Raw genomic sequence first — 22,442 nt, forward strand, 5'->3', positions numbered from 1 at the left:
TACAAGGCAATCAGCGGTGGGTGCTCGAACTACTGTAAGACTTCCCATTGCTACCAGGGAACAGATGCTCTTTCACCTCAGCACATACCGCCGTTATCTGAGTGGGGAAAAAAAAACAACAGTTGAATTCAATTTCAGCTTTACAACGACCCCATACAGGTAGAGCTATTGGTGAAACTCTTCTGGTGAGGACACTAATGAGTAGTAGGTTATTTTTATTCACACAGGTCAGAGAAGTGAGAGGAATCAGAGGAGGTGTGCTTGACTGTAGCATATGTACACCTACATGCAATAGGTTCTCAGGTAAAGATTGTAGATACGTGTTAACGACCGTTTCACCACTGGAGATTCCTCACTGATTATTGGGTTCAGTTTGGGACTAGGCCAGATCTGACGCTTTCGGTTCAGAGCCAAATGTGTGCAGAGCCAAATGTGCTCACGCTCTCCTGCTTTTTTTTCTCGGATGGTTTGGCCGACTCCAGGCAGCAAGCATCTCCCGACAGACCTGACAAGAATGCTCGATCTCCTAGCTCAGCTCCCTGGTTAAGTCGTTTAGCTGCAGTACCTGGAGAGACAGGCCAGACTCTCGTCTGGCATTACCCAGTGTTCATCAACAAAGGGAAGTGTGCACTGCTCCGGCTTCTTACTCCTGCGTTTGCGCCTCGTTCACTCTGTCACTTCCTGTCTCTTTCTTCTCTAGCACTCTCAATACATGCTGAGCGTCGCCCCGCTATGCAAATGCAAATTATGACACGTGGCTCCTCCTCAAGTGTTATACTTGCTTGCAGCAGAACGCACTGTGGAACACACCTCAACCCAAGAGGACTGGGAGCTCTGAGTATGCTTTGTTTAGATATAAATGTATACATTTTCTCGCTTCTTACACAAACTTCTCACAAGTCCTCTTTCTTTCAGTCCCTTGCTTCCTCTCTTTCTCCTCTCTCTCTCACTCTCTCCCTTCCTTCCTCTCCCTCTTTCTTCCCCAGCTCTCTCTTCCTCTATTCTATCCATTTTCCATGTTCCATATTCCACATTCCATAGTTCGGATTCCATATTCCAAAATTATTCCATCTATTTTCCATATTCCATACTCCATCCATTATTCCATCCATTTTCTGCTTTTATACTCTGATTTCTGGGCCGTGGCAAAGTAGTGATATTGTGATCTCTGGTCTGATGTTAACTTGGAGTACACACAAGATTTTGTGATACTGATCACTTCCGGTTCACAGATAAAAGATTTCATCAATCATTAAATACAATGAATTCACAACAAGCATTTTGAATGCACTTTGGATGCTTTTTAAAGCTTTAAGTCAGAATTTCAATGTAAATAATTATATTAAACCCAGACCTAACTTTATCTATATTTCTGTCATTAATTATTCTCCTAAATTCCAGGCCTAATATTTTATTAATAATTGTAAGCCATATTACTCAGTAACTATTACAAATTTTTCAGGGTATACATTGAAACTCATCTGAAATATACATTATGCATGAACAAGGAATATAAATCCAGAATTCCTCATAATTCCTCAGAGATTCCTTGGAGAGGTTAACACTTCTCCACTTTAAACACCTGAAGATGATGTCAGATATATAACCTGCTGCAAATGATGATCCTAGTCAAATGTATTATTGTGGTTATGTTTTCATTATTTCTGTTCTTTTAGGAAAAGCCAGAAAGACTATGTTCACAGCTCAGTACGAAACACAACATGTGGAGCACACGCCCCCTAGTGTTTCCTGGAGTAATAGCAAGTTAACATATTAAAGAACCTTTTTCATTTTCAGTCAACCTATACTGTCAGTGTCATCATCATCATCGTCACTTAGAAATAATAAATAGTTACCAGGCTGGTCTGTTAGTCTGATAGCAAAACATTTGACTAACAGAGGACCCAGAGAGACTTCTGAAAACAAAAAAAGCCACAAAGCGATGGCAGCAGATTCTTGTATCCAAATGAGCACTGTGAGGCAACCAAGCTTCCATAGCAAAGTCTAGGGACACTTTCAGGTTTCCTGAGTTAAGCAGAATGTAACTCCTGACTTTATCTCGGAAGAGTGAGCGAGCCTTCATTACCGCACCATCCCATTGCCTACAATATTAATGCAGTGTAGTATAGAAGATAATTTATGCTCCATTAGAGAGCTCTCCTATTAGTCTTCAGACTAAGGGAGGAGCATATGCTCCCATTAAGTGCTCTGTGCCAGTGCTCCATTAAGACCGCTACTGAATGAGAGGACAGGGGAACACAGCAGAGCCCAGAGACCAGGATGGGAATCAGAGATGCGACGGGCGACACATGGGCCTGATCTCGCGTCTGTTCTGTCAGGAGCTGAGAATGGTTGGTGCCGGCCACGATGCTGTCTGGGTCACCAGGCCCTCTGGTTACGGGTCAGTGGTAGCCCCAGGAAGTGCTTTATCACGGAGTTTCTCCAGGGGCCGGACCAGGTCCTACCAGGTTCCCTGAGTCTGATCATAGCATATGTGACTTAAATAAAACACCCACTGGTCAGAGTATGAAATAAACATTACAAAAATTAACAGACAGAGGTGTTGCAAACTGATCCATGATTTGTTTCCATTTCCCTATGTTGAACACTGGTTATTTACTGTGTCAATTTGTTTCCAAATCAATAAGAAGAAAATAGAATCAGACCTGCTACGTTATAATGAGTTGCAGTCTGTAACAGTCTATAGCGTTGTCCGTTTTATTCTGTTCACTGAATTATACACGCTTTAAGAGTAACGTGTGAATCTCAGTTGTATTGTAATATGGTCACAGTATACTGCAAGCAGATTTCATTTGAAACTGTTTCAAAAGCTTCTGCACACTGAATAAGCTAAAAGTGAATTAGGCAAAAAAATTAACGTAAATGTCAGTGCCACACAAACCCACCAGTGCCACATAAAGTCATCATCCAACCCTGAAAAGCAAAGGACATGCTCCCTCACCCACAGCTGCTCAGCCAGGGTTCTGGGGGCTCAATCTGTTTAAAAGACACTAGACTTTGTAGTGTAGTGACAACTTTCGGAGCAGAGTGTGTTCATTCTTACACCAATCTGTCAGACCCAGCACACCATTATAGCGATGCAGAAGTCAGACTGCTGAGGGCATGTATAAAGTGCAGAGCGACGCATTACGATTTAACATCTTTCTTGGCTCCAGTGCCTGCATGTGTGCTGCTGCACCCACACCACAGACACACACAGTGGTAGAGGTGCCACCACACTGTCACACATACTTATCTCACTTAGTATGACACAGCACCATCTGCATGCGTTGGCACGGTCCGTACCAGCCTCTCCAAGCTTCTCTCGCTCACACTGGGTCTGTTGGCAAGACTCGGCCATGACCGCCCACAGTGACCTGCACACCACGACCCGCCGCCCACCCTGCACTACGCGGCCCATCTGCTGCCCAGCCTTCTGCGACCTACTAATGCCTCCGCTGCCCCCCTAATGGGCCAGCTCACCACGGCACCTTCCATGTGGGCGACACCGCTAAACCGTCAGAAAGCCCATCGTCAGTGTGTTCAAACTCCTGCGTAACTGCTCCCAAAGGTAAGCGCAGGCTAATGCCCCCTAACCCAGCCCGGGCCCCCGTCATGCTGTCAGGCCTTCAGATCTCACCCTATGTAATCAATCATCAAACATAAACATGGGTGCCCCCTGCACCTCGCCAGCCCGCCTTCCTGTTCCTTTAGAGGCGATTCTCTATGGTACCACCTCCTTTAGTTATGCTGCAGATGGAGGGAGAGAGGGAGGGAGAGAGAGAGGGAGGGAGAGCGAGAGAGAGAGAGAGAGAGAGAGAGAGAGAGAGAGAGAGAGAGAGAGAGAGAGAGAGAGAGGGGGGGGGGGAGGGAGGGAGGGATGAAGGACTCGTACCACAGCGAACGAGCAAGCAGGTGTGAAAACAAATGAAGGAGGCAAAGCAAGAGTGATTGGAGAGAGGGAGAAGAGAGGGAGGTCAAGGGGAGAGGCAATGAGTGTGTCAGTACAGGGCAACAAGACGCAGTTGTGGGGTCACTCATGTAATAGACCTTCATTAATCACTGTCAACACCCCTCCACTCAGTCAAACGTGACTTTCTCCAACTCAACAAATCCAGTTATTCCATACATAAACCTGTTTATAAATATCAGGTTTATGTGGTTTCCACCTTCATTCATCTTTCGACTCGTGAGAGTAATTATGTCGTGTTATGTGGGTAGCAACGACTCTCTCAGACTCTGATCTTTCCACTCTCATTCACTTGTATTCACACATTTGTGCTGGCGGGAGCACAGTTCCGACACCATGCAAAAGGTCCCAGAGCGGAGTTCTAGCACGATAACAGCAGGATAACCCGAGTAAGCAGGTCACATGACATGAGCTGGCAGAGACACTCTGCTGGAGGATGCGCTGCAGAGGTCTTGCTCAACAGGGCTTATCCAGGGTTTCATTTTTAAAATGAGCCTGGCTGGCATACACAAAGGAAAGAGGCGTTTCTGTTCTTTTGACAGGCAAATTTTGGAAATTTCAGGACAACACATGACATAGCTGAGCAAGATCAGATGGCAGTGGTAGCTCAGTGGTTAAGGTACTTGACTAGTAATTAGAGGGTTCAAGCCCTGCTACTGCCAAGTTGCTACTGTTGGGCCCCTGAGCAAGGCCCTTAACCCTCAATTGCTCAAGCTGTACTCCGTCATAAATGTAAGGTGCTTTGGATAAAAGCCTCAGCTAAATGCTGTAAATGTAAGATCCAAAAATGATAAGGGGACAGAGATTGGGTAGCTCGCACCCTAACAAATCACATGCACATATTTCCAGTTAGTTCACCATGACACAAACATTAGGGTTAAGGTGGTGTAGGGTAATAGAACTGGACTGAGGAGAGACCAGATTATTCACCAGATCGTGGTAGTGTATTAGTGAGAACTACTGATGTTATATGTGCATGCCTTCAAAAGCTCTCTAGATGTTCAAATCAGGCTATTTGGAAGTGGATTTGGTATGTTACTGAGGAGAATATATATTTTCTTCAATATAAGATTTTGTAAGCTTTTCACCCACCGCCCCCCCGCCTAAATAACTAATCTGTATCTCCCAGTCCATACGCATAATACTGAACAATAATATGGTGTTAGCAGTCTGGGAACTCAAAGCCTGTGATCTTTTCAGGTCATTGGTCATCCTGGTCTCAGCGTGCTAGGAGGAGAGCGCTTAGCCTCGAAAACAAGACGATGGGGCTGTTTTGGCTGAAAACACATCACACCAAAAGGCAGAATGGAGGCGAGGGGAGGGGCCAAGGAAGGACAGAGGAAAAGGTGAGGCCCCTGTTTCCATGGGACTCTATAGACTGTCGCTTGCCTTCCTAAGAACTTTCTCAGCCATGGAACAACATACCATCTGAAATGAATGATAGTTCAGATAGGTGTTAGCTTAGTGGAGAAGACCAAACAGCCACTCCCAAAACTATAATTCTGTCAACAAAACCTCTGTTACTCCAGGAACAAAATGGCTTTGAGAGTATGTAATCGAGCTATGTTAGCTGCAGTAAAGCAAATCACTCCGTTAGGCTGGGAACAGGTGATACTGCTCCCACAGAGTGCAGAGCCAATTGGGTAAGATTAAGCCACATGATCAAGAGCTTATTCTTTCAAACCCTACTCTCATATACCAGTTACAGTGTTAGGGAGGTTCGCTGGGGTTAAGGTCTTTATGTAAAGCTCTATACTTATAAATAAACTGTTCTTTATCCTCCCTCCCATGCTCTTATACATGACAGCACTGGGCTGCTGTGATATTGGCACACAGATGCCATTCCACACGGGTGACGGGTGGGGACACTTAAAGGAAACATAATCACTCGCAGAGCCTGTCTGCCTGCTTTTCTTTCCCTCTCTCCCTTTCTCTCTCTCCCTCTCTCTCTCTCTCTCTTTCCTTCCATCTCTCGCTCCCGTTATCTAGTTATTCTTAGAGACTGAGGCTGCTGAGACCTTATCTGTTCTCTTCCCCTCTCTGCCAGATAATGACCTATCATTAAGAGTGGGGGCCATTGGTAGTGAAGAGTGGGCTGAATGAATTCAGAACCACCACATTAGGGAGAAATGACGATGAGGTTGGTGATGATGATGGTGGTGATGATCCTCCTCCCCAGGAGTGGGCTCACCATACACTCGTGTGTGTGTGTGCGCGCGTGTGTGTGTGTGTGTGTGTGTGTGTGGGTGTGTGTGGGTGTGTGTGGGTGGGTGAGGTCATATTATTGAGCATCAGTTTGTCCCTTACTGCCTCCTATAACCAATCTGTTATTCCTCCAAATCTCTCAGCTGAATGAACCACCAGGTTGCGACTGCTGGGCCCCTGAGCAAGGCCCTTAACCATCACTTTCTCAAGATGTGTTCAGTCAGAACTGTAACTCGCTTTGGATAAAAGCATCAGCTAAATGCTGTAGCTGTGTAAGGACCCTGGTTAGACAGGCAAGTGTTCTTGTGCCATCTCTCCCTCGTGGTCTAGCAAATCATTTATCTCCTTAATGCAGTAGTGCCCAGTGCCTGTTCCTGTAGCTCTGAATCCAATTTAGCACACACACATCCCAGCTAATCAGTGGCTTGGTGAGTTTCTGCTCACTGGATGCAGGGATTGTGAGCTGAACCAGAAGCCTAAGATCAGGAATGGCTCTGTGTTATGGTGGCTGTGTGTGTGCTACATGTCGCGCTCAAAACTGCACAACACACATCGACCACACACACTGTTATCATCCATGATGTCTTCCAAACTCCCCACCCACCCACTCCTACCTCTCAGCATACGCAGCGCACTGACTGTTCGCTCATAACCACATGGACTGACTCCAACTCAAGCATCTAGTCATCCCAATGCCTCCACAACCAACACATTAGGGTTTGATCCCTAATTTGTTTATTAGTAAAATCTGTTGTGTTTGGGGTATACCTATAACACAGTTAGATGGTACAGTACTAGAAGTAGTTTTAAACTGTGCACTAACCAGTATTTTAGCTGATCCAGTTGCTTCCTTGCTTGTTCTGAGGGTATCCTTATCTCCAGACTGGTAGCAACGACAAAGCAGAAGCCAACCTGCACTTTCTAAGCGTAACTCAGCTGAGACTAACCGGTTAAACCGATCAGCTGATGATTAGAAAGACAACGACACCTTGCACAAATGAAACGATAACGCTCGTTAACAAGAATCATAATCAAATGGTTAACAAGGCCTTTAGGACAGCTGTTGCCAATTAGGCCAGATTTGACTGGCTCACTCTGAAAAGCCTTTGTGTTGTTGTTAAAGTGTGAATTCAATATTGATTAAATTATTTTGATGAAATGTGTTTCATCAAAAGTGCCATTGACTCGCTCTTCATAGTCAGTGGAGGTTTACGATACAGTTGCAAAGTTCAACAGATGGCCCCAGCTATGAGCAGATGTCCCCGGAGCAGATACCCCAGAGCAGATACCCTGGAGCAGATACCCCAGAGCATGGCAACCACGAGGTAATGGGCAGAACTGGATGAAAGAGGGTAAATGCATTTCCTGTTTTGATGGCATTGTTTAAGTGTATGAGAAAGATGCCAACATCAGTATAAACATTTAAAGACACCCGTTCTCTGTATGAATCCTGGTCACTTCAGTGTTTTCTCGTGACTGACAACACAATCCTGTGGACACTTTTTCTCTGCTCCTCAGAGTCTTTCTGTGTCTCTCTCTCACACACACACACACACACACAAACAGAGAATCTTCACATATCATACTTAAGATGACGTCCACATCATCCCTGAAATTGCCTGGCGTCCGCTCGACGCCCCCTTCTCCCTGAGCAGAAGCTGTGTCACTGTGATAACCCTAGTGGCATTTCCATCAGAGCTCCCACTACCTCAGCTCCATTTCCATAAGAAAGAGCCTCAGGACCAGCAGGCCGACACACACACACACACACACACACCTCTGCCGCCACCAGGAAGCCGAACCTCCCCCTTAGTGTCCGGATTAGCAGACCGGCTTCTGAAATCCCTTCAAACGGATGCAGACCAGCCAGGCGTACATGAAACAAGCATTCAGCAGAAAGCCAGGGCTGGAGAAGGTTGGTTGGCGAGCGTGAGCGGAGGTGAAAGGGTGTGGCTCAATATTTGTCACATCTCTCTCGCTCCCGTGTGTCAGCCGAAACACGGCTGACCTTTAACCCCACCCTAAGCCCTTCTTTAAAGCCCAAGGTGTTGCTGGGAACGTATGATGCAGAGACACTTTCACAGCAATATGGATTGAGCCTGTTCCAAGGTTTCTCCAGGGTGATCTCTTTATCACTCCCTATGGTTGCCTATGGTAGGTGTCACATTTGGTTGGCGGTAAGCTGGAATCCAGCAGACGTGATCATCGAGCAGTATGCCATAACTGCAAACAAAAGTCAAGCTGAGACTATAACGAGGTCTTATTCTCTTGCAATCGATTCTGAGCACCGCTGAGGCTCCTGATCTAGTTTTACACTGTTTACAGTCCTATTGTCCAGGGGGTGTTTGCATGCAAAATTGTCTGTCACTTTACAACTGTCCAGTGAACTGTTGGTGACTTTTTCACCACTATTGATGTCAACATCATGAATGAAATCACCAGTAGCTCACGCCCTTCTTTGGGTCTTGATATGGGCCCTGCGTTCTCACCTATGCATCTGCACTCAGACCATCTACAGGTAGTCCAACTCATGTTTGGTTTAGTTTTATACACGAATGGTACTCTAGTTCAGACTAAACCATCAGTCTGAAAGCCAACCTTGAGGCTCGCTTGCAGAAGGCCACATTTCTTCATTTGACGATGTGGTCGCCTTTATACAGTTTGATTTGATTTAGAATATGAAATGCCATTGTCCCATGAGTCTCGCCATCTTCAGGAGCTCTGAGCGCCAGAAATGAACACAATAAATGTCACAAATTTATCTGTAGGAGTGAAATAGAAAAAGATAGGCCTCTCTGGCTCCTTCCCGCTACAAAACATGCAGTGAAAAGCTGATTAAATTGTTTATGCATTCATAACGCACATTTGAAGGAGAAGGAAGATGCCATCATGGCCATTATCATCACCGCGCCGGGAACATGATGAAATGACTCTGAAGATGAAAATGGCTCTTAAATGAAACCCTTGGCACCCCTGGGTTCAGTGCCACAAATGGGCATTCTGAGACTGGTGGCATAAATCAAGTGATTCTCGGCTGAGTGCGGGTTTATTTAAATGCTAGCTGTCATTTGAAGGGTGTTGTAGAGGGAGTGCTAAATGTGTTTAATTTCCTTCCTAGTAGGGGTGCTAGAAATCAGTCCATCAACAGACCTGTTTATTGCAACTTCTACACATCTTTCCGTTTTATTGTCTCACTTAACCCGTTCCACATAACAGACAGGCTGACACTCATTAGTAAAGCCTGGAGGAATAGCTTATACTATCCCATTTTTATTTCCCTTCTGAAAATGGAAAGACTTTAAAACCAAGAGGTATTCCTCTTTTTTAAACCGATACGTTACTTTATACAGCAGCCACTTTCCTTTAAAGAGTACTTTACTTACACAAGTGCTCCAACCTGTTTTATTATTCCCTGTCTAAAACCAAGACTGAAGAAACATTTATGTTTTCATTTATGGCACACTCTGGTCAAGCACCCAGCCAAGAACACGCACACTCATCCACCAATCACAGCTCCCATTCACATCCCCAGTCCCAATAACTCTCTCGCTGATCACTGAATACACTGTTTCCCGCGTACTCCCACAGCCTGTCTGCCCGACACTGTGCATCAGCCTTATTCAAGACTAACGCTTGGCTGTCATCTTCCATCCGAGAAGAACGTCGTTTCTTATTAAACTGAAAATCTTCTTTATTTTTGTTTCTTTCACAGAAGTAATCCCGAACTCATTCCTTGCTACTCTGTAGTCATGTCAGTTTATAAATACATCCAGTGTGTTTTACTTTAAAAAAATATGGTCTCAATCCTGGAACAGATGTTTATTGATTACAGAAGCAAATATACCATTCCCTTTCCTGAGCCTGAGTTAAACCCCAAAAGAAGAATGCGATCACATGAATAAATATCAATTCATTAAAATGACTCACTAATTACAAAAGTTACCGCTGTGGACATCAAACTCATTCAGTGTTCATTAAAACAGAACCTTATTACAATTCAGACCAAAAATTAGAATTCAGTACACTCACAACTAAATGTTAGCAATATCAATGACTTATTTGACATTGAAAACAGTTAGGTGGGAAACAGGTTGCATTTACACTGAATGTCTAAGGAACAGTATTGTGAGTGATAACTGTGGGACGGGTCCGTTGGTGTTAAGCTGTAGTTCAGACATTTAACGGATCATATTTATGTGCTGTAGCAGAAATGCGTGGCTATCCTTGAGCTACACAATAAGGTTATGTCATTATAGTAACAGGATAATAATAAGCATTAGCACATTAGCGACTGTCATGAAACCCTCCCCAAAGGCAAAGCCAATCTTTAATCCATTTGAAACTTTTTTTTTTTAATGGAGCAAAAAGCTTATTAGTGTCATAGGGTATATATATATATATATATATATATATATATATATATATATATATATATATATATATATATATGTGCTAGCAGTTCTTTAATCATCTCAAAGGCAATGACTATACAGTAGGCAGATTCGACAATGTTTAAAACGGCCCTTTCATTCAAAGATATCACTTAACCTTATATTAGAAACAGCAAATAAGCCAAACCGGGACCAGGCTGATAAAGGGAATCAAATCAGGGGGGCAGAAAAGTGATGAACTGCTGAATTCACTTAAGCCAAATGTAAAGCGCAAAGCTGATGTTAATTGTTCATGGGCTTTGGTTTATCTTGTAATATCTGCCATCCTCCTTTTTACTCAGCAAACCATAAAATATTACATTATCATGTTGCGTATATTAAAGTTTTCCAGAAGAGATGGCTATTCATGTCACCCTCTGTCATTATGTCACGTAGCAAAAGCATTTTAACAATTTGATGGATGTGACAAGTACTATCAGTACCACGGAGTCTGAATAATTCAAACTAAACAACTGCGTCGTTCTTCGTGACATATGTGTGAATGGTACAGAATTCAAAGCATAAATCATTACGCTTTTTTTTTCTTTCTTTTAGTTAGTAGTTAAATTTCTCCCTTCTGTGGTTCTTGTTTCACTTGAAGTTAAACTGTGGGTTATTTTAAGGAGAGTTGGGCTTTCTCAAAAAAAAAAAGGTTTCAGGTGTTTTCTTCTCGTACATTCTCACTTTCCCTCACCGCCATGGTTTTTTTTCTCTCTCTCTCTCGCTCTCTCGCTCTCCGTTTGACACCTCATGCCGTCACCACCTGCTCTCCATTCACTTCTTTAATGACCATGAGGTCTGGTGATCAGCTGGTTTACATCAGCGTTTAGCACGCACAATAGCCCGATTCTTCAAAAGAGATCCTGAAAATCGCGATTCGTTGCCCGCAGCCCCGATTCAGCATGATCTCACTCTTCGTCTTGTTCCTTTCCCCCCTTTCTTTCATTTAAAAAAAAAAAGCTTCTTTCCATCAGTCAACAAAGATCAGGTTAAACCATCTCAGAAAAGAGAAGGAACAAAGAACAATAGCTCTTTTTTCAACATCACTCTCCTTTAGCAACATTATTATTTATTGCTGGTGAAGTGCACTTTCTCTCTTTTACCCTGGCCCCTCGTTTCAGAGCACCCTTGTTATTCATTGGCACTCTTGACAGGTAGAGGAGCCCACATGCCAATCAAGCCTACGATCCTTCCTTGGCCCCTCCCCTTGGTTCCATTCTGCCTTTGGAAGGTTCTAGAATCCATCTCTTGAGGAACAATGAGACCAGCCTCGGGTGGGTGTCAGGAAGGGGGTTGCAGAGGTGGGCAGAACCCAGGGGGGAAGTGAAACACCACCATTCTTCTGTGACTCAAAGAGCAAAGAGCATCGGCTCAGTGCAGCGTGAACGCTGGTCCGGCCCTTCCTCGGTGCCGGTGTATAGGTGGTGAGAAGGCACTTATCCTGCCCATTATGCCCAGGTTAAGCTTCACGGGCAGCAGCAAACACAGGAAGCTCTCTGTTTTCATGTGCACTGGAGTGTGTGTTCCTACCAGGATCACTGAATCCACAGGATGAACAGATAAGCACACGTGAGTGTGTGAGCGACGGGGGATGCAACTTGTTTCTTATACTCACTCTATTGCTAAAGGTGTTTGTCTTTAACAGACAATCTCACTGTATTGCTCTTTTTTATATAACCAGCTCGCCATGTGGATTCATTTGTAGATAACGATACTTATCGTTTCCTTCATGAGATTTTTCCTTTTTCTTCGTCCTACTTACCACATTGTTAACTAGCTGTTGATTTTTTTTTCAATTTCTGCCATTTTATTTTATTCATGTAAACCAACAAGAAGGCTCATCACAGAAAGCTTATCATCAGTTCTGAGCACACCTAAGTGTTTCTATGAATAACCAATAAAACAAGTTTGCATCTATTGATGAGTATAAAGAACATTTCTGTAATCATATGCTGCCTTGGGAAAGAACATTTTTTATGCTTATAGATCTTTATCATTATTTTATAGGTCTTTATCTTAATCTTATAGATTTTTATCATTATCTTATATATATTTATCATTATCTTATATATCTTTATCTTAATCTTATAAAGTTTTGTCTTTATCTTAAAGATCTTTGTATTTACAGCGTGTTTTACAGCGCTGTTCAGTTCAGTATTTTTTTGGACATTCGCTCTGTCATTTTGCATCATTGGACTTATGTTGCCCTTATTCATAGTGCCAATCTGGTCCATGACCAGATGTTCTTGTAAGCCATACTAAAGACTTAAATGTGCTTATCCAAAGACAAGCCTGTGCCTTAGATACCTTGAAATCCTCCCCTAAAATTCTACCCAGCTCCTGCAATTTGTACCCTGTGGTAATGATGCCTGGCAGTCCAGAATACATCAGCCTGATAGTTTACTTAGTGTCCCAACATCAGAAAACATCTGTTACTTCTTAACACTTCCTGGCATAGCAATTCCATTTAGAAGTCAATGTATGGCAGGTTGAAGATAAACGCAGGCTGTCTGCACTACTGCCGTATTGTAATCTAAGCTAAACAGGCCAGAGGGGTCAAGAGAGGTCATGTGTTATATGATGGTTGATTTGTAGCACGTAACGGTGCTCTCCTCATTGGCCGTACGATGAGCAGTGGGGAGCAGGCTCGGAATGTGCGGTGGTTAAAAAAATGTGAGAACCATATTTCCAAAAGAATAAGCCCATTAGCCCCAATCAACCCCTCATTACAATGTCTTTACTTGTAATTTACCCAACGAAGGGCTCTGTCTGTCTCTGCGACTACGATACCTAGTTTTATTGTCTCTGGATTCCCCTCACCCCACTGTTGTGAATTCACCGAAAGCCCACATTGCTCCAAAGCCAGAAGAATAGACGTTCAGTGAAAGGAGGATTTACTCAACATATGAAGGCAATTCTCCCCTTCCGAAGGCTTCTTTTGAGATGAATAGGACATACCCTCTCTGCTGTGCTCTTGCCGCCCCTTCCCATAGTCTCCGAGACAAAGTTCTCTTACAACAAGTGTCTGATGAGTTAATGAATGACTCTATGGAACTTTAGCAGAGGATTTGGACTCATTGTTGAATTGCTTCTAAAAATAGAAAGAGCTTGTGTAAGAGTACTCGGTACTAAAAGGTTCTAAAGGATTCTTTTCTCTGCTCAAGAAACAAGTGATGATACTAAAAAAAAAAAAAAAGGTCTCTAGTTTTCAGTCTGAAGAGTTTTCTTCACATTGAGTCTTCATCATATGGTTTAAATGACGGTTGGCCAGAAACTGACTCTCGGGAGAGTCCATCTGAAAATGAAAATTGAAACAGCCGTTTTTTTTTGTTGTTTTTGTTTTTGTTTTTTGCATTCTGTGAATTCCTATCACAAAGAAATTCAACTGGAGTGGCCGATCCCTCCCACTCGTAAATCTCAACGAAACTGAACAAGTATAGCAGGACTTCAACAATGAAGCAAGAATTCAGTGTTGCTGACTAACACTTCGGCACAGGGAAGTGCACTGAACAGGTCTCACTGTTCTCTTCAGACAGGTCATGCAGTGAAAGTGGCTGCCATTAGACGGAGGGCTAATTTCTTGATGGTCGTGATCTTGGGGTCATGACACTTCTGCAGGGTGAGCAAGCAGCTGGCATGGAGCACACGGTGAAAGATGGTGTGAGTTCAAATGTGCCCACAGTCCACCTGCTTTCTGCAGGCTGTCTCCTTCTCACCGCAGGGACCCTTCAGGGATCCAGCAGGGGCACAAGTCCAGAACAAAGCCCCCCTCCCATCGATCCAGCAAGCTGTTACAAATCAGACAGAGAGGAAACTTTATAAGCAAGGGCATTAGCATATAAAGAGGTGTGTGGAAGGGAGGAATGGGGATCGCTAGGGCCTGTCCGTCGGGCCCTCAGGCTCTTTGTAAATGGCTGATCAGGGGCCAACGCAGTCCCAGAGACCAGCGAAAGAGGATGCAGGATTGGCCATCAGTCAGTTGCCATGACTACCTGCAAGCCAGCTGGAGTGTATGTGTGCGTGTGTGTGCATGCGCGTGTGCTTGTGTGCCCGTGTATGCTTGCGTGTGAGCGTGTGCATGTGCGCGTGTGTGTGCGCATGCGTGTGTGTGTGTGTGCATGCGCGCGTGTGTGTGTGCGCATGCGTGTGTGTGTGTGCGCACGTGCATGTGTGTGTGTGCGTGTGTGCGTGTGTGCGTGTGTGCGTGCGTGCGTGCGTGCGTGCGTGTGTGCGTGTGTGTGTGTGTGTGTGTGTGTGTGTGTGATTGCGCTCACTGGAGAGGCCTACATGTCCTCAGGCCTGTAAAACATTCTTGTTACTATCACAGTGACTCTTGCTCTTATTGATTCCATTTTAGCTCCTTTCTTTGTTTTTTGTTAAATGGCTGCTTACTGGACCCTGGAGAGCCATTAACTTCTAAAATCAAATTTACATGTTATAGAGAAAGTACAAAAACATAAACATAACAAACAAATAACAATCTTTAGTACCATCCAAGCACGCGAGTTAATGTGCGCCCGTATTAACACGGCTCTGGGACTGTGCTTAATCATTGTCACACCAAACTGATCAATGATCAGTCAATAGATCTTACAGCTGTCTTACTTGACCATTTGAATGATAATTGGCATTATTGTTGAGCTATTTTTACACAAAAGGACAGTTCCTCAGTCCTATTCAGTGTTTATGCGTGTGGCTCAATATATTAGGTTACACATTCACTAGATGGGATTGATTCTTTAAGCTTCCTGGAGTGATCAGAGAACTGAAGACTCTTCCTCTGCTGCTGTCAATGTCCAGCAGTGAAGCTGTGTGGATTTAGTGGTTAAAAGGTCTTGGTTCAGTGCTTTTAATTAAGACATTAATTAATAAGAGAGGCACTTCAAATCATCAAAACCTTGCCAACCAACTTGTTAGAAGTGTTTCTAACTCTGCAGCAACAGGAATCATACAGATAGTAAATGTCTTTCTCATGCATTTAAATCTGCAGTCTTGAAAAGGCTCGTAAAAACCCTCCTAAAGAAACCCTCTGAAAAGAAAAAGTTGGTTGTAATTGTGTTACATTATTACAGGTACATTTCAATTCTACCTTTAATAGAACAATCATCCAGAAAGTGATCTTTAAACAACTAACTAGTTTTGTAATCTTAAATGGCTATTTAAATGGCTACCTTCTGGCTTAATAACAGCACTGAGACAGCTGTGATGTTCTTCATGACATCCTTTTGAATACTGTTTCTGGAGAACATGTGTTTTTCTTCTGTTTGATCTTGCCAGAACACATAAAATATTCTTAGACACACCTTAGGACAGTGTCAAAATTGACCTTCTTACCTTGTTGTTTCATTTTCATTTTGATGATGCGTTTTGTGTGTGTGTGTGTGTGTGTGTGTGTGTGTGTGTGTTTACTCATGTTTAGTTTTTAGTACAATATGATGTGAACACTTTTTCATAAGAGCCAGATTCTCACTGTTAAGTCTCTTCTTTTTTCCTTAATACTGTACTCCCTAAATCAAACGCACCTGTGTCTATTTTGGCGTATTTACTCTGAGCTATTTTGACATATTGCTTCATTTTATTATTTGTAGTGGTCCTGTACCCTCCTGTCATTAAGTCAGATTTACCGCTCTAATTACAAGCCCTCCTGGAGCCTCTGCCTCTGGCTGTCAGTGCCGTGGCCCTGGGTCTCCCTTTGTGCATTGCAATTATCTGGGCATGGAGCATCCCACTGCATCCCTACTGCACCTGAGACCTCTGGGATCTGTTATCAATTACCTCTCCTTCATCCTCCTCTTCCTCCCAACCCCTCCCCTTCCCCTCTGTCACGGGTCCTGGCCAAACATGGCAGTCTCCTGATTGCGTACTCTCTTACATCTTCCCCTGTCTCTGTACCTAATCACTTCCCTCTGGTGCCATGCAGTTGTTTACTTCCCATGGTGATCAGGTCCATCCTGTGTGCAGATTCCAGGGGCCCTTGGGGCTCTGGGCTTGGAGACTTCACAAAGTAGCCGTGTCTTACAGGACACCTGGCATCCGAGACTCTGGCGCTACTTAGACATGTTTGCTGGCTGTTTATTTCCGTGCGATCTGTACTGCCGAACTTTGCTGCGTTAGAGGCGGTGTGGTATCGTCTCTAAAGGAGAGTATGAGGTTACACCCAACACCTTATTACCTGACGCCAAGCTGTGATTACACTCAAGGTACCAAAAATCAAAAAAAAAAAAAAAAAGACCCAAATAGCTTACTAGAATTTCACAGCTTAAAATGGTCCATTTTCCATGTCCGACTTTTCCTTTACGAACGCGTTTATTAGACTTTCACCTCCTCTCATGTTCCTGCGCCACATGTTCCTCTTTTATCCTGCGTGTGTCTCCCATGTCCTGTGGGCTTCTCCGGGGCGGAGAGCGCAGCTGCCGCGGGACCCATAGGGGTGACCTGTCGCGACCCCAGCTGCAGTCCAGATGCGGGTCAGCGGTAGGGTATGGGAGGTTCCGGCCGTGTGACTTACAGCACACCATAAAGAAAGGAGAGAAAAGGACGGAACTGGCGGTCAGGAGGCACCGGGCTCGGCCCCACCTCCCTCTCTCCTCGCCGACTTTTAACGTCAGGAAAAGAGGAGCGAGCATGCTCTTTGTGGCGAGCCAAGAAGCTTGCCGGTAGTATACAAATAATGATATTAATGAAACGATCGAATCTGAATCCCTGATGTCCTAATGAGATTTTAATGTTATGCCCACTGCCTAATGTGCGGTTGTGAAACAGTTTTCCTGTTTTAATAATTTAGATTTTCTCTGAAGCAAAGCACTGAGTACAATGCAGGTCTTGGATGTAAAGCTGGTGACATTCACACTGCATCTCGCATCCGTATCCGCTTTATGTCCATTTTCATATCTATCCGTGCATTCCACCCTTTGTTTACACGGAGATTATGCAGACAGTCACGGATGGCATACGCACAGGCACTTGTTTAAAAGGTTCATAAATGTTAAAATGACCAGTTCAGTATTGCGGCCCTCCCAGTAAACATGAGCACTGGTATCAGGTTAGGGTAAAGGCTGTTCTGTGGCTTTCCAAGGGCCCCAGCCATTTCCCAAGGACCCCAGCCATTCCCAAATGTGTGGATTTGGGGAAGCCCCTTTGGTGGCTCCTGTGGGTCTTTCATAATTAGACGGCAGTGTTAAAATGGTCCCTCAGCGCTGGGCTGACCGCTCTAATAGAAATAAAGGCTCTTTAATGGCCAACTGTATCATTTCCCCCCTAAACCTGACACAGCCCCTTCTATTCTTTCAGCAAGAGCCATAAAAGGCAACGAAGCAGAGGAATATGTTTACCATATGGCCTCTGGCTGGTAAAAAAAGAAAGTGGTTTTAAAGGGCAAAAAGAAGTAGTAACTCTTAAAAGCCCCCTGATACAGAGAGGAAGATGGCGCATTGGCCTACGGTGTGAACACTATCCAGACGTGGAGGTGAGGAGGTTAGAGTGTGTGTGTGTGTGTGTGTGTGTGTGTGTGTGTGTGTGTGTGTGCGCGCGTGGGTGTGTGCATGTGTGCGTGCCTGTGTGTAGACTATAGACTGAACAGTGTAGGCTGATCTCCTTCTACACATGACTTTAACATTGCTTCAGCATGGTGAGAATGAGCCAGTGATGGCTGTGTGGCCAGACTGAAGCATTTGTCTCTGTAGCTGTGCTCATGCCTCGTGACATGTAGATGGATGGTGATTGGCTTTTTTCAGGGGCATCCAAGAGCTCAGGCAGAGCCCAGATAATTAGGTTTACTAATCATACTTTCATTAACCTCCAGATTCCAAGTCTCTCTCTCTCTCTTTCCTCTCACTCTCTGTTTCTTGCTCCAGCCGAACTCACTGTGGTCATTTTTCTTTCCACAATACTTAGCTGCGTTGTTCAAATGAAAATGATCATATAATTATTTGCACAAATGGCTCCTTTAACGCTATGAATAAATCAAACAGCCTCACTGCGTGTGGCAAGGACACTTGGCCTTGAAACTTTAGTTTGGTTTTGTTTTTTGTTTTTGTTTTGTTTGGTGTTTTCTTTTGTTTGGTATGGTTTTGATTTGTTTGGTGTTTTGTTTGGTATTATATCATTTGGTATTGTCTCAGCACCAGTGGTTGTGGAATACATTCAGTTAGAGCTTTTAGGTTTGACCAGAAAATTGAAGTCTGTTGGAAAATTACATATTTATACTTTATTGGCTACATTAACAGATCCACTCTGTTTAAGCCTACACAAACCTGGACTAAGGTCCAAACTGAAACAAAAATATTCTATAGCAAACACAAAATGCAAGCTCTTTGTGGATCACTGGGAATGTCAACACTGAGCCAGCACCCGTGCTGGAGGAACATTTACTGTAGTTTTCGTTTAATCAGAGTTTGTTTGGAATCGACGCAAATATCCCTGGAATCAGTGTTCAAGTAATTCAAAACATCAAAACCTAAAAATGTTCTACTCTTCTGTCCAGAGGTTACTCGGTTATCCCTGGCACTGGACACGTTAGTCGTTCCATATGGCAGGGTCACAGAGTTCTCCCCTCATCCTTAAAGCAGGCTGTGCTGAAACCCCACAGGGGCCAGTGGAGGTGCGTGTCCACCAGCATGTGTGGCATGTGCCCAGGCTTGTGTCAGTGCAGCCTGGCATCCGTTACACCTCAGAGAGGCATGTTGGATGGCAAAGGGACACAGAATGGCAGACACCCTCGCCAGGCCAACAGACACACTGCAGGGTGGGGATGGTGCTGTTTTATGTACATTTCTCTCACTCTTACATGTAAATACCACAATGTGTGTGTGTGTGTGTGTGTGTGTGTGTGTGTGTGTGTGTGTGTGTGTGTGTGTGTGTGTGTGTGTGTGTGTGTGTGCCTGCATGGGTGCATGTTTTTTTTTTATATAGGCAGAAATAAAATAACAAAAACCTGAAAGCAAGGAAGGATAAGTTATAAAATGATGTGTTGGGCTGCTAAACTCCCTGCTGGCACAAAATGAACAATGCATTTAAACATGAACCCTAAAGAAAACTTAGCTTTTTTAACAAGGTCATGTTAATATTTCGCAGACTTACACTGGATTAAGCAAACTGTTCATTCAGGCAGACTGAGATTTTCTACTACATTAAATGTAGTTGTTTGTTTGTAAAGTTGTTTTGCTAGCCAAGTTAATAGTTTTAAAAAAAATAGCCTAGAGCAAGAAAGTGAGAAACCTTATAGCATCCTACACTAACAAGGTGTAAATGTGCCAGTAAAGTGGCAGAAAGCAACCTTAACGTCACATTACTAGTGTGTGATTTAAAGCTTAGATCAGGTCGTTAATATCAGACATAACTTAAGGAGCCTGGTTGCATAACACTTTTTCTCTTTTGGCACTCACTTTTATTTATTTACTGTTTTTCATTTAATTTATTATGCATCCAGTTTTCCATATATGCTGATTAGCCAATCAAGAACACTAGTATAATTTGGATACGCACAAATGTTTATCACAGCTACGGACATTGAGGCTCATGACGATATGGCACAGTGGTAGCATATTCAAGCAGAATAAGATAGGTCCGATTAGAGGTCTTTGGGGTACGCTGCAGAAATTATGCATATTTGAGGCATGACCACAAAAACTAAAGACTGGAAACACTCCCAAAGTGTTTTCTTTAAGTCAAATATGAGGCAAACCCATTTAAAACTATTCCACGAAGGTTGTTTTTTTTCCAAGTCTGTTTTGGAGTGTACTATGACATATAGTACAATAAAACAACAACTGAAACATCGTTCTATAACTGACTGGCTAGATTTGCTGTGCAACCAGTCATTGCAGTGTTTCATGCTTCAAGACTGAATAAAACCAAACGAACCAAAACAAAACCACACAGTCTCTCTGCTTGCCAGGCCCGTCTTGCACATCGTTGGACCAGCGCCAATGGACCAAAACGTCCATTCACGCAAGCTAAGACGGTTGAGTGTGATGGCTAAATGAATGAGTTTAATTCAGAGCGCGAGCGCGTCCGGCCGGAATGTTTTCTCTGGGCAGACAGCATGATGGACGGGCTGGTGAGAAGAGGGGCAGGCCCCAGAGAGCGATGGGCTCACGCTCGCGCTTGACCTTGATGCCTTGCCATCTCCCCAGGCCTGGCCCTGCACGGCCAAAGGCCGTTTTTGTCCAAGTGAAGAATGGGGATGCTGTGGCAGCCATCGAATAGGGAGGGGGAGTAAAATCAGCAGGTCGGCCGTGACCCTGCACACAGACCCCCCCCCTGGGGAGCCCTCCCACCCCGGCCAGGTTCTGGGGCATGCCGGGCGGGTGAGCCCTGGATCAGGGCTGAAACAAGTACGCCCTTTCACTGGGATTTATGTGACCGGCAGGCCCAAGGGGTTACAGGGAGCTCGAGTGACTTCCTGTGATATGTGAACCTGATGATAAATCTGTGTCTCCCTGATTTCTAAGACCAGCATATGTATGAAGGTTTATAAATACATATCTTTTGTATGCATTTTAAGTTTAGGTTGTCTAAAGACATTTGTACACTGAGCTGTTTGTACCCTGCTAAACATGCTTTTTTGGTTGTGTGTGTGTGTGTGTGTGCGTGTGTGCGTGTGTGCGCGTGTGTGTGTGTGTGTGTGAGTGTGCGTGTGCGTGAGCGTGTGTGTGTGTGTGCGTGTGCGTGCACGTGCGTGTGCACGTGTGTGCACGTGTGTGTGTGTGTGTGTGTGTGTGTGTGTGTGAGTGTGCACACTGGATGCACATCAAGCCCCTTCTCTTCTCTTGTTGTCCAACATGTTCCTTTTTTAAAAAAATTAAAAATATAAGCAAAATTATTAAAGCTACAAATTTCTCCAACACAGTGATGCTCAGGATGGGTGATAGCAAGCAGATGGAGCTTGGTCTCTATAAAACGCACCCCCCCACACACACACACACACACGCACATCTCAAAATAAAAGCCTATTTGCATTGCATGAGGGTAAATTGTATGTTGTCTCTGCGTCCTCGAGCCTACAACGTGAGCCCTGTCAGACAGCTACTCGGACCCTCTGAAGGAGGCCTGATAGATTAACGTGGACCTTCTGCCTGTATCTTCACCCATTGTGTTCCAGAAATTAAAGAATATTGTCTCCCCAAAGACTCATGAGAAGAGGGAGGGGGTGGTCATAATGACATTGCATGGCATAAAATTAAAGGGGTGAGAAATAAAGTGTGTGTTGGGAGGGGGGAGTGATAATGTAATTATTCTCCAGTCTTGTCCTTGACCCTGTGGATGAGAACAGTTCCGAGCTGACGGCATGGCGCTGGGTCAATGAACACATTCACCAGCTCATTCTCTGTCACCAGCTCATGTTTGGGGTCTTTTATGGCCAAACCTACGGCAGTGATGAAATCTAATATGCTTAATGCGATATTCCGATCTGCTGACATTCAGGATGATCCAATTTATCAAGGATGATTCCTGAATAGTTTGAGACTAGATGAAGTGATGCACTCTCACAGAGTAAAGAAGGCCTCTGCTCGGCCATCGGGGAAACACTTGGATCTACTGATTCTGTTTAACAGGAAACACTTGGGTCTTCTGGTTCTGTTTAACAGGAAACACTTGGGTCTTCTGGTTCTGTTTAACAGGAAAGGGTTGCAGTGTCTGGTTTGCAGTTTGTAGTCACCATCAAAGAAGAAAGAGGGGACTCAAGTGTGTATCCCTCATTTAAAGAGGAGACTGAAGTGTGTATCCCTCATTTAAAGAGGGGACTGAAGTGTGTAGCCCTCATTTAAAGAGGAGACTGAAGTGTGTATCCCTCATTTAAAGAGGGGACTGAAGTGTGTATCCCTCATTTAAAGAGG

Source organism: Electrophorus electricus, chromosome 15 (genome assembly GCF_041902795.1).
Source record: "Electrophorus electricus isolate QZ-2024a chromosome 15, ASM4190279v1, whole genome shotgun sequence".
NCBI lineage: Eukaryota > Metazoa > Chordata > Actinopteri > Gymnotiformes > Gymnotidae > Electrophorus > Electrophorus electricus.